Source organism: Dermacentor andersoni, chromosome 7 (genome assembly GCF_023375885.2).
Source record: "Dermacentor andersoni chromosome 7, qqDerAnde1_hic_scaffold, whole genome shotgun sequence".
NCBI lineage: Eukaryota > Metazoa > Arthropoda > Arachnida > Ixodida > Ixodidae > Dermacentor > Dermacentor andersoni.
In genome coordinates, this window is record NC_092820.1 from 110886144 (window position 1) to 110898007 (window position 11864).

Here is an 11864-nt window from a genome sequence, read left to right on the forward strand (position 1 = left end):
AAGGTTCTCCATAGAATACTTGAGTACAGTAAAAAAGAAAAAGCTCTACAAGGATTTGCTGGATGTTATGTTACCTCTGCCAGTGTACAGAAGCATATACACTGGAGGCTGTGGACAAGACGTCTTAAAACGCGTTAAAGGAATGCCGATACGACCGCATGTAAAATACTTTTTCTTCAAGCACCATACAAACACTCTACCTGTAAAAACGTGGCTACAAGATAAAGGAATGGTTGTACCGTGGACAGTCAACTGCATACTGTGCCAAAAACCAGAGACAATAGAACATGTATTTATTAATTGCTGGGATCCCATATTTCACTGGGACATCCTTCAGCGAACTATCAAAAAGGACTTACCTATTACACCACATGGAATCCCGCACTTACCAGTTGAGAATCACGGCGACATTCCCTACGACATGATAATGATACTCAGCCTCCATAGTATATGGAAAACCCGAATGTCGGTAAGACATGCCGACACTAACGCTCGGCCTGTAAAGGAAAATTTTATTGAACATGTAGCGTATATGCTAGAGCTGTACCGAGCCCAGCCAGAAACACCTGATTGGGTTACACTGTTTGATGAGTTGATCAATTTCAAAAGTTTTTGAGATCCTTCGGTTGTTTCTGTATGATGTAAACAGGCAATAAAGAAAAAAAAAAGTCTCGTTGGTCTAGGGGTATGATTCTCGCTTTGGGTGCGAGAGGTCCCGGGTTCAATTCCCGGACGAGCCCAATTCTTGCTTTTTCCTTCCGCATCAGTATTACTTCAGAGTCTAACGCTTAATTATCCTAATTTGCATTACTTGAAACGCGTAGGCCTTCCTCGAAACTGCAACGAGCTCTCACTCACGAAGAAACGAAAATATTAATCTGCTCTCTCAGTTATCTCCTCACTTGTCTTGCAAAGGCACTTCAGCCACCGCAAGCAGTCTCTGCGGCAGCTCGACTCGTTAATCTTTTGGTGTGATTCTGGCTAAGGTACGCAGAGACCCCTGGTTCAAATCGCGGAGGAGGCCACTTATTCATTCTTTCCTCAAGCATAAGTATCACTACAGAGAAGAGTGCTAATGCATCGCAATTTATTTTATGTGATCAGCGAATTTCCCACTGGAAACTGTAACGAGAACCCAGTGACGTGGACAGAAAATAACATTCCGCTTTTAGGAAGCACCTGTCCGATTTTATGGCACTCCCTTAGAAGCCGTCGAAAACGCTGTCTGTGATCGTTCGGCTCGTTGGTCTAGGGGTATGATTCTCGCTTCGGGTGCGAGAGGTCCCGGGTTCAAATCCCGGACGAGCCCAGTTTTTGCTTTTTCCTTCCGCATCAGTATTACTTCAGAGTCTAACGTTAAATTATCCTAACTTGCGTTACTTGAACAGCGTAGGCCTTCCTCGAAACTGCAACTAGCTCTCACTCACGAAAAAACAAAAATATTAATCTGCTGTCTCAGTATTCTCCTCACTTGTCTTGCAGATGCCCTTCAGCCACCACAAGCAGTCTCTGCGACAGCTCGACTCGTTAATCTATTGGTATGTTTCTGGCTAAGGTACGCAGAGACCCCTGGTTCAAATTGCGGAGGAGGCCAGTTATTCATCCTTTCCTCAAGCATAAGTATCACTACAGAAAAGAGTGCAAATGCATCGCAATATATTTTGCTTGATCAGCGAATTTCCCACTGGAAACTTTAACGAGCACCCAGTGACGTGGACAGAAAATAACATTCCGCTTTTCGGAAGCACCTGTCCGATTTTGTTGCACTCCCTTAGAAGCCGTCGAAAACGCTCTTTGTGATCATTCGGCTCCTTGGTCTAGGGGTATGATTCTCGCTTTGGGTGCGAGAGGTCCCGGGTTCAAATTCGGACGAGCTGCTCTCTCAGTTGTCTCCTCACTTGTCTTGCAGAGGCCCTTCAGCCACCACAAGCAGTCTCTGCGACAGCTCGACTCGTTAATCTATTGGTATGATTCTGGCTAAGGTACGCAGAGACCCCTGGTTCAAATCGCGGAGGAGGCCACTTATTCATTCTTTCCTCAAGCATAGGTATCACTACAGAGAAGAGTGCAAATGCATCGCAATTTATTTTGTTTGATCAGGGAATTTCCCACTGGAAACTGTAACGAGCACCCAGTGACGTGGACAGAAAATAACATTCCGCTTTTCGGATGCACCTGTCCGATTTTGTTGCACTCCCTTAGAAGCCGTCGAAAACGCTCTTTGTGATCGTTCGGCTCCTTGGTCTAGGGGTATGATTCTCGCTTTGGGTGCGAGAGGTCCCGGGTTCAAATCTCGGACGAGCTGCTCTCTCAGTTGTCTCCTCACTTGTCTTGCAGAGGCCCTTCAGCCACCACAAGCAGTCTCTGCGACAGCTCGACTCGTTAATCTATTGGTATGATTCTGGCTAAGGTACGCAGAGACCCCTGGTTCAAATCGCGGAGGAGGCCACTTATTCATTCTTTCCTCAAGCATAGGTATTACTACAGAGAAGAGTGCAAATGCATCGCAATTTATTTTGTTTGATCAGGGAATTTCCCACTGGAAACTGTAACGAGCACCCAGTGACGTGGACAGAAAATAACATTCCGCTTTTCGGATGCACCTGTCCGATTTTGTTGCACTCCCTTAGAAGCCGTCGAAAACGCTCTTTGTGATCGTTCGGCTCCTTGGTCTAGGGGTATGATTCTCGCTTTGGGTGCGAGAGGTCCCGGGTTCAAATCTCGGACGAGCTGCTCTCTCAGTTGTCTCCTCACTTGTCTTGCAGAGGCCCTTCAGCCACCACAAGCAGTCTCTGCGACAGCTCGACTCGTTAATCTATTGGTATGATTCTGGCTAAGGTACGCAGAGACCCCTGGTTCAAATCGCGGAGGAGGCCACTTATTCATTCTTTCCTCAAGCATAGGTATCACTACAGAGAAGAGCGCAAATGCATCGCAATTTATTTTGTTTGATCAGGGAATTTCCCACTGGAAACTGTAACGAGCACCTAGTGACGTGGACAGAAAATAACATTCCGCTTTTCGGATGCACCTGTCCGATTTTGTTGCACTCCCTTAAAAGCCGTCGAAAACGCTCTTTGTGATCGTTCCGCTCGTTGGTCTAGGGGTATGATTCTCGCTTTGGGTGCGAGAGGTCCCGGGTTCAAATCGCGGACGAGCCCAGTTTTTGCTTTTTCCTTCCGCATCAGTATTACTTCAGAGTCTAACGCTAAATTATCCTAACTTGCGTTACTTGAACAGCGTAGGCCTTCCTCGAAACTGCAACTAGCTCTCACTCACGAAGAAACAAAAATATTAATCTGCTCTCTCAGTATTCTCCTCACTTGTCTTGCAGAGGCCCTTCAGCCACCACAAGCAGTCTCTGCGACAGCTCGACTCGTTAATCTATTGGTATGATTCTGGCTAAGGTACGCAGAGACCCCTGGTTCAAATCGCGGAGGAGGCCACTTATTCATTCTTTCCTCAAGCATAAGTATCACTACAGAAAAGAGTGCAAATGCATCGCAATATATTTTTCTTGATCAGCGAATTTCCCACTGGAAACTTTAACGAGCACCCAGTGACGTGGACAGAAAATAACATTCCGCTTTTCGGAAGCACCTGTCCGATTTTGTCGCACTCCCTTAGAAGCCGTCGAAAACGCTCTGCGTGATCGTTCGGCTCGTTGGTCTAGGGGTATGATTCTCGCTTTGGGTGCGAGAGGTCCCGGGTTCGAATCCCGGACGAGCCCAGTTCTTGCTTTTTCCTTCCGCATCAGTATTACTTCAGAGTCTAATGCTAAATTATCCTAACTTGCGTTACTTGAACAGCGTAGGCCTTCCTCGAAACTGCAACGAGCTCTCACTCACGAAGAAAGGAAAATAATAATCTGCTCTCTCAGTTGTCTCCTCACTTTCTTGCAGAGGCCCTTCAGCCCCCACAAGCACTCTCTGCGACAGCTCGACTCGTTAATCTATTGGTATGATTCTGGCTAAGGTACGCAGAGAGCCCTGGTTCAAATCGCGGAGGAGGCCACTTATTCATTGTTTCCTCAAGCATAGGTATCACTACAGAGAAGAGTGCAAATGCATCGCAATTTATTTTATTTGATCAGGGAATTTCCCACTGGAAACTGTAACGAGCACCCAGTGATGTGGACAGAAAATAACATTCCGCTTTTCTGAAGCACCTGTCCGATTTTGTTTCACTCCCTTAGAAGCCGTCGAAAACGCTCTCTGTGAACGTTCGGCTCGTTGGTCTAGGGGGAGTCGACTTCCGCTCACCGAGCGTGACGGACGTGCGCATCATGTGCTCCAACGGAGCGGTATCAGCGGCCCAGCTTGGCCGTGGAAACAGGTTTGCTGGCTCGAGTGACAAGGATTATGAAGTTATTTTGCCGCGGCTACCAGCAGGTCGAATTGTTGTAAATACGCTGTTTTTGCACGCCGACGTAAGAGCAAGGCCCTACAAGGTCGAGGATTTTCGCGACGCACTGGTTCGTTTGGCACTGCTCCCCGAGGTTGTCGCCTTGGGGGCGTACCAAATAAATCACATCTGGGCTATCACGTTCAAGAGTGTTGAAGGAATGAAGAAGCTGCTTTCAGCCCGTGAAGTGACTGTTAAAAAACGACGGTGCATTGTCATTGATCCGGATGACCAGGACGTGAGGATGAAGATCCACTGCATTTTGTACAACGTGCAAGACGAAGATGTGCCAACAGCCTTTGCACCTTACGGAACGGTGACGGAAGTCGCCAAGGAACGCTGGCGCGTTCAGGGAGTCATGGACAAGGGTTCGTCAACGCGTTGTGTGTCCTTGAAATGAAGCCTGGAGTTACAATTGATGACCTGCCTCACCAGCTACGCATTGCTGGAGAGCAGGCCCTCGTTGTGGTTCCTGGAAGAGCCCCGCTTTGCCTAAGGTGCCACACTTCAGGACACGTCCGACGTGAATGCAAAGTTCCCCGTTGCAGTCAGTGCCGTCGCTTCGGCCATGACCAATCGCAGTGCGTCAAAACGTACGCAAATGTCACAGGGCACATGAGAGGAGAAGATGACTCCGAACTTCTCATGGGTGCGGACGAATCCGAGGAGGCAGCGAGAACAGCACAAAAGAATACTCTGCAGGCAGCGCCTAACACCGTCAAGAGGGGCGTGGCAGCGACACAGACTGAAGACCAGACCACTGCGTCGAAGCAGGTTGGATGTTGTAGCCCCGAAGATTGATGCAGCGGAACTAAGCACAAGCACTGCTACGGAAGCAGTACATGGAAAACCTCAAGAGGAGGGAGAAGGCCTGGACGTCGTCCAAACAAGCGTGAGTAGTGCTCCAGCAAAGAGGACACACCACAAGGCCTGTGTCGAAGAGGTTCAGCATCCTTCTGCGAGTGTCGACGAACCACCCCCTAAATCGGGAGGGCCGCGCCGGCCGACGTTTGGCCCGAAGCCCAACATCCCGCCGGACAAAAATCCGGTGAAGACTACACCGACGTAGGAACCATGGCTCCCTTCTGGCTTGACAAGGGACGAGAGGCGACCCACAATGGGACTACGACGACCAGCGCGCTGAGGCTGCACCAGCCTGCTGCACAAAGCGAGCACGCCTCTTGGGTGGGCTCGAGAACTCTTGAGAAGGGAAAATTGCTGAGCTTCACTTCTCGGTGTAATAAGGCTGAAGGTGAGCACGAAGCCGTTCGGCCTATTTAAGTTGTCGCGCACATGGCAGGCACAACAGAAGCAGCACTTAAATTTGCCACGTTTAATGTAAGGGGACTGGCAGCGAGGTGGCGTCAGTATCAATTAAGTCGCCTCCTGTTTGAGAACGATGTGGACGTAGTGGCAGTGCAAGAGACCAAGGTGGAAAGTGAAGCTCAGACGAACCGCATGGTTGAGCCTTTTAGAAGCCGTTACAATGTATGCGTGTGTCATTCTGTTGGTATGTCGGGAGGGTGTGCCATTTTAATTCGAAATTCTTTAGGTGTTATTGAAGAACCTGTTACAGTTTTGAACACCGGGCGTTTAGTGATGTGTGATTTTTCGTATCTTGATTTACAGTGGCGCGTAATATGTGTGTATGCCCCAAATAAGGAAAATGAGTGCAAAGCTTTCTTCGAAATGGCGCAGCCCTATCTGAAGTCACCTAGATACATTATTCTGATGGGTGACTTCAACTGCGTATGCATGCCCGAAGACAGAGTTACTAATGCGACCATTCGAAACCAGAGCTCGTTACTTTTGAATGAAATTGTCCTGGAGCACAATTTGGAAGACGTCGGGAGTGCTCTGTCAGAAGGTGCCCGTATGCAGTTCACACATTTCCAACAAGCAAGTCATGCAAGACTTGACAGGGTTTATGCGTCTGCTGGCCTGGTCCCAATGTGCAGTGACTACTTGATTAAAAACGTTGCGTTCAGCGATCATTGCATGGTAAAGGTTACAATAGGAACGAAGACCAAAAGGTCGAAGTTCAACTGGGAACTATGGAAATTTAATATAAGGCTTCTTGAGGATGAACGCTTTGTGTTTACAGTAAAAGAAAAAATTACTGTTTGCAAAGGGGTGATCAGAGGGACATTATTGGAAAATGGGAACATTTTAAAGAAGAAATAAAAATGATTGCTATAGAAAGAGCGAGTGCGCTGCGCCAAAGCTACAAGGCAGACGAAAAAGAATTTCAGCGCCGCTTAGATTTGCTGCTGAGGTAGGAAAGTACTCAGCCGGGCCAGTACGAAAAAGAAATAAAAGAAACGAAAAATAAGTTAGAACTGATGGATAAAGAGAAATATAAAGGAGCGGTCATACGCGCACGTGCAGAACGGTTGTGCTTTGGCGAGATGCCGACAAAGCGGTCCCTGTACGACGAAAAACGATATGCAGTAAAGAACGAGATAAAAGCGATAGAGTACAAGGGCGAAGTGGCTCGTGACTCTAACACTATTCAACGTGCGTTTGTTGATTATTACGAAGAAATACTGGGTCACGAGTCACGTGTTGAAGAAGGCCTCGCGGCGGAGTTTTTGGCACTAATGCCTATTTTAGAAGATGAAGTCAAGCTGGGGCTCGAGGCATCGATTAGTGCAGCGGAAGTAGAGCGCGCAATCGACGAGTTAATCTCCGGCAAATCACCTGGTCCCGACGGGCTGGGCGCAGCTTTTTACAAAGCGTTTAGGTCTGACATGGCGCATATTCTACACAGCGTAATTGAAGAAACATACGAAAAGCAGATGATGCCTCCGTCCTTCCGAAGAAGTCACATCGTCCTAGTTCCGAAGAGTGAAGACCCGGTTAAGAGATTGGCAGTCAGAGGGTATCGGCCCATGAGTCCCACGAATGTGGACAATAAAATATTCATGAAGGTTCTGGGCAGAAGGTTGCAGAATGCAATAAAAGCTATCGTAGGCCAGCACCAAACGTGCGGGATTAAAGGACGTACGATAACGACAAATATTCACGTAGCACGGAGCATATTAGAATGCTGCGATGCTTTTGATAAACGTGTAGCCATGTTGCAACTGGACATGGAAAAGGCCTTTGACCGCGTCAACCACCACATCCTGTTTTGTACCCTCGAACACGTGAATGTCGGCCGAGTGCTCTTGGAAGGTGTCAAAATGGCATATGCTGGTTGTACGGCAAACCTTATTGTTAATAAGCAGCTGAGTGAAAGTATCACAGTTCGTTCTTCCGTGAGGCAAGAGTGCGCATTGTCTCCATTGTTGTTTGCACTGTATCTCGAACCTTTTTGCCTGAAAATTATATCAAACGATAAAGTGTGTGGCTTCACGATGTTGTCCACTGAAGTTAAAGTACTTGCGTATGCGGATGATATCGCCATTTTTTGCGAAGATAGAGAAAGTCTAACTGAAGTGGTGAAGGTCGCGGCTAGGTTTTGCAAAGCCTCCGGAAGTGTGATAAACTGGGAACAGTGTTTTGGTTTCTCGCACAGAAAATGGCATTATGCGCCTGAAATGTTTGAGAGCGTTCAGTGGGCAACGTCACCTGTCAAATACTTGGGAGTACCGCTAGACCACTATCGAGAACCTGCAAAATATTGGGAAGCGGAAACTGAGCGCACACGCGAATGTACGCACAAATGGGGTGGCCGCGATCTTTCAAGTTTTGCTCGGGCCACAGTATGTAACCTCTTTCTGGTGGCCAAGGTATGGTATGTGCTGCAGGCACTGTGTATGTCACGGACCAGCGTCCAGAGATTGCACCGAGTTTTCGCAGTGTTCATTTGGGGGTCGAGTTGGGGGAGGACAAGTCGCACAAATCTCTTTCTGTCCGTGGGAAAGGGTGGCCTAGGTTTGGCTCATTTGTTTCTTAGGCAACTTGTGTCAACATTTATGTTCCTCCGAGACCAAAAAGATGCTTTCCTGCGTACGGTAATGCAAGTTTGTTGAAAGAGGCACTGCCTGAATATGTTGTATCATCCAGCCCTGTGAAACGCGTACGGGTGCGGGGCTTTCTTTGGGAGGTTGTGCACGCTTTTCAGTGTTTGAAAGTTCGCTTTCCTGCACAGTATCTTGCTGAGTTAGAAGGAAACAACTTTATAAAGACCTTATTGATACTATGTTGCCTATACCTTTGTACCGTTCCATATACTGTGTTGGCTCTGAAGGGAATGTACTGAAGAGAGTGAAAAAGATGTCGGTGCGGCCCTCAATGAAATCCTTCTTCTTTCAGCTGCACACTGGCACACTGCTCGTGAAACCATAGCTACAAAAGAAAGGAATATTTGTCCCATGGTTCACAATTTGTCTAATCTGTAGAAAACCGGAGACTATAGAACACATGTTCCTTCACTGCACAGACGCTGTATTTCACTGGGACCTCTTGCAACGAACTTTAAAAAAGCAGCTTCCAATATCATCTTACGGCATAAAATTTCTATCGGTAGATAGCGGTGATGAAGTGCCGAGGGACATGTTTATGCTTAAAAGCTTACACAGTATATGAAAAAATTGAATGGCGTTTAGGCATGCAGATGAAACTATCCTCCCTGCACGAGAGTATTTCATTGAAAATGTGTCTTTTGTAAGAGATGTGTTTAAGGCTCAAAAAGAACAGCCGGAATGGCTCCCATTAATGGATGACCTCGCCAAACTTAAACGCTTTTAATCCTTTGGTGTGAGCTGGCCAGTGCACCACTCGCAGCTTTTACTTGTAAAGCGATATTAGTGTTTTGTATGTCTTTCATTGTGTCATGTACCAAGAAGGTAATAAAGGAAAAAAAGAAGCTCGTTGGTCTAGGGGTGTGACTCTCGCTTCGGGTGCGAGAGGTCCCGGGTTCAAATCCCGGACGAGCCAAGTTTTTGCTTTTTCCTCCCGCATCAGTATTACTTCAGAGTCTAACGCTAAATTATCCTAACTTGCGTTACTTGAACAGCGTAGGCTTTCCTCAAAACTGCAACGAGCTCTCACTCACGAAGAAACGAAAATATTAATCTGCTCTCTCAGTTATTTCCTCACTTGTCTTGCAGAGGCCCTTCAGCCACCACCAGCACTCTCTGCGACAGCTCGACTCGTTAATCTATTGGTATGATTCTAGCTAAGGTACGCAGAGACCCATGGTTCAAATCGCGGAGGAGGCCACTTATTCATTCTTTCCTCAAGCATAGGTATCACTACAGAGAAGAGTGCAAATGCATCGCAATTTATTTTATTGTATCAGGGAACTTCCCACTGGAAACTGTAACGAGCACCCAGTGACGTGGACAGAAAATAACATTCCGCTTTTCTGAAGCACCTGTCCGATTTTGTTGCGCTCCCTTAGAAGCCGTCGAAAACGCTCCCTGTCAACCTTCGGCTCGTTGGTCTAGGGGTATGATTCTCGCTTCGGGTGCGAGAGGTCCCGGGTTCATATCCCGGACGAGCCCAGTTTTTGCTTTTTCCTTCCGCATCAGTATTACTTCAGAGTCTAACGCTAAATTATCCTAACTTGCGTTACTTGAACAGCGTAGGCCTTCCTCGAAACTGCAACTAGCTCTCACTCACGAAGAAACAAAAATATTAATCTGCTCTCTCAGTTATCTCCTCACTTGTCTTGCAGAGGCCCTTCAGCCACCACTAGCAGTCTCTGCGACAGCTCGACTCGTTAATCTATTGGTATGATTCTGGCTAAGGTACGCAGAGACCCCTGGTTCAAATCGCGGAGGAGGCCACTTATGCATTCTTTCCTCAAGCATAGGTATCACTACAGAGAAGAGTGCAAATGCATCGCAATTTATTTTATTTGATCACGGAATTTCCCACTGGAATCTGTAACGAGCACCCAGTGACGTGGACAGAAAATAACATTCCGCTTTTCTGAAGCACCTGTCCGATTTTGTTGCGTCCATTAGAAGCCGTCGAAAACGCTCCCTGTCAACCTTCGGCTCGTTGGTCTAGGGGTATTATTCTCGCTTCGGGTGCGAGAGGTACTGGGTTCAAATCCCGGGCGAGCCCGTTTTGCTTTTTCCTTCCGCATCACTATATTTAAGAGTATAGCGCTATATTATCGGAACTTGTGTTACTCGAACAGTGTAGGTATTAAATTACTCGTAAGGACGTGTGCCCCCTACCGCGCATAGACGACGAGTCTATAGTGTTCAGAATTTTTTTCATCTCTAGATTTGCGCAGGTATTCATGCCAGACGCCGATCAGCCGAAGACAGCTTTTGTCATACTCGACGCCTTTTACAAATTTAACATCATGCCGTTTGGACTTTGTAATGCGAACTCAACGTTTGACCGCATGATGGACACAGTTCTGCGGGGCTTGAAGTGGCACACGTGCTTATGCTATCTTGAAGACGTCGTTATTTTTCCTCCTGACTACCCCGGGCACCTTCAACAGGACCGGTCTGTTCTAACGTGTTTAAGAACCGCAGAGTTACAAGTAAACTTCAAGAACTGCCGATTTTCTGCCCGGCACCTGACAATTCTAGGTTACGTCATCTTGAGTGATGGAATTCTTCCCGATCCACCCATATTCGGGTCGTTGCCGAAATCCCTAACCACACATCCATCAAAAACCTGCGCAGTTTTGTAGGTCTGTGTTCCTGCTTTAGACGATTCATAGCAAACTTCTCCGCCATCTTATCGCCCTTGACGGAGCTCCTTGGAAACTGCGGGCTCCTCACTTAGTGCTGGTCAGAGTGCGACGAGGCGTTCGCCATCTTGCGCCGTCTCCTATCTTGCGTCACTACGACGCGACGGCCGCTAGGGTGCGCACTGATGCCAGCATTGTTGGCTTCGGCGCAGTCCTTGCACAGCGAAAACCCCTGTTTTCTCAATATGTTGTGGATGATGCAAGTCACACGCTGACGAAAGCCCAAAATAACTTCACCGTGACGGAAAAAGAATGTTTGACAACCATCTGGGCTCTTGATAAGTTCCAGCCATGTTTGTATGGTCGCCCATTTGACGTCGTCATGGATCACCACGCACTTTACTGGTTGCGTCACGGAAGCAGGCCTGAGGCCCGGTTGCCCGTTGGGCACTTCGCCTGCAAGGCTACAATATTCGTGTGCTCTACCGCAGCGGCCGCTAGCACACCAACGCCGACGCCCTCTCACGCTCTCCGTTGCCCGATGACAATGCCCGCTGATCCGTATCCCAGCTTGCCGTTTCCTCCATCGACCATCACTTCCGAAGCGCAAAGGACCACTGGATCGCCTCGCTGATAGACTTGCTCTCTGATCCATCGGCAAAACCAACTACTTGCGCGTTACGTCGTCAAGCCCACCATTTCGCCATTCGCCACAGCTTACTCCCCGACGCAACTATACCGCCGATGGCCGCCAGTGGTTACTAGTAGTACCCCGCAGTCTGCGCTCTGAAATATACTCGCCACTCCACTCTGACCCACAGTTTCCACATTCGAGAGCATTAAAAGCTTACCA

At 47.8% G+C, this 11864-nt stretch overlaps 5 non-coding genes and 1 pseudogene across 5 annotated transcripts; all 6 read left to right on the plus strand.

The window, feature by feature from the left end:
- The first annotated feature begins 668 nt into the window (after positions 1-668).
- Positions 669-740, plus strand: TRNAP-UGG (transfer RNA proline (anticodon UGG)). Its single transcript has one exon. It is a non-coding gene; the product is annotated as a tRNA-Pro (tRNA).
- A 497-nt stretch (positions 741-1237) lies between these two features.
- On the plus strand, positions 1238-1309 carry TRNAP-CGG (transfer RNA proline (anticodon CGG)). Its single transcript has one exon. It is a non-coding gene; the product is annotated as a tRNA-Pro (tRNA).
- A 2349-nt stretch (positions 1310-3658) lies between these two features.
- TRNAP-UGG (transfer RNA proline (anticodon UGG)) lies at positions 3659-3730 on the plus strand. The gene has a single exon. It is a non-coding gene; the product is annotated as a tRNA-Pro (tRNA).
- A 555-nt stretch (positions 3731-4285) lies between these two features.
- Positions 4286-5205, plus strand: LOC126534707 (uncharacterized; annotated as a pseudogene).
- A 4011-nt stretch (positions 5206-9216) lies between these two features.
- Positions 9217-9288, plus strand: TRNAP-CGG (transfer RNA proline (anticodon CGG)). The gene has a single exon. It is a non-coding gene; the product is annotated as a tRNA-Pro (tRNA).
- A 497-nt stretch (positions 9289-9785) lies between these two features.
- TRNAP-CGG (transfer RNA proline (anticodon CGG)) lies at positions 9786-9857 on the plus strand. Its single transcript has one exon. It is a non-coding gene; the product is annotated as a tRNA-Pro (tRNA).
- The last annotated feature ends 2007 nt before the right edge of the window (positions 9858-11864 follow it).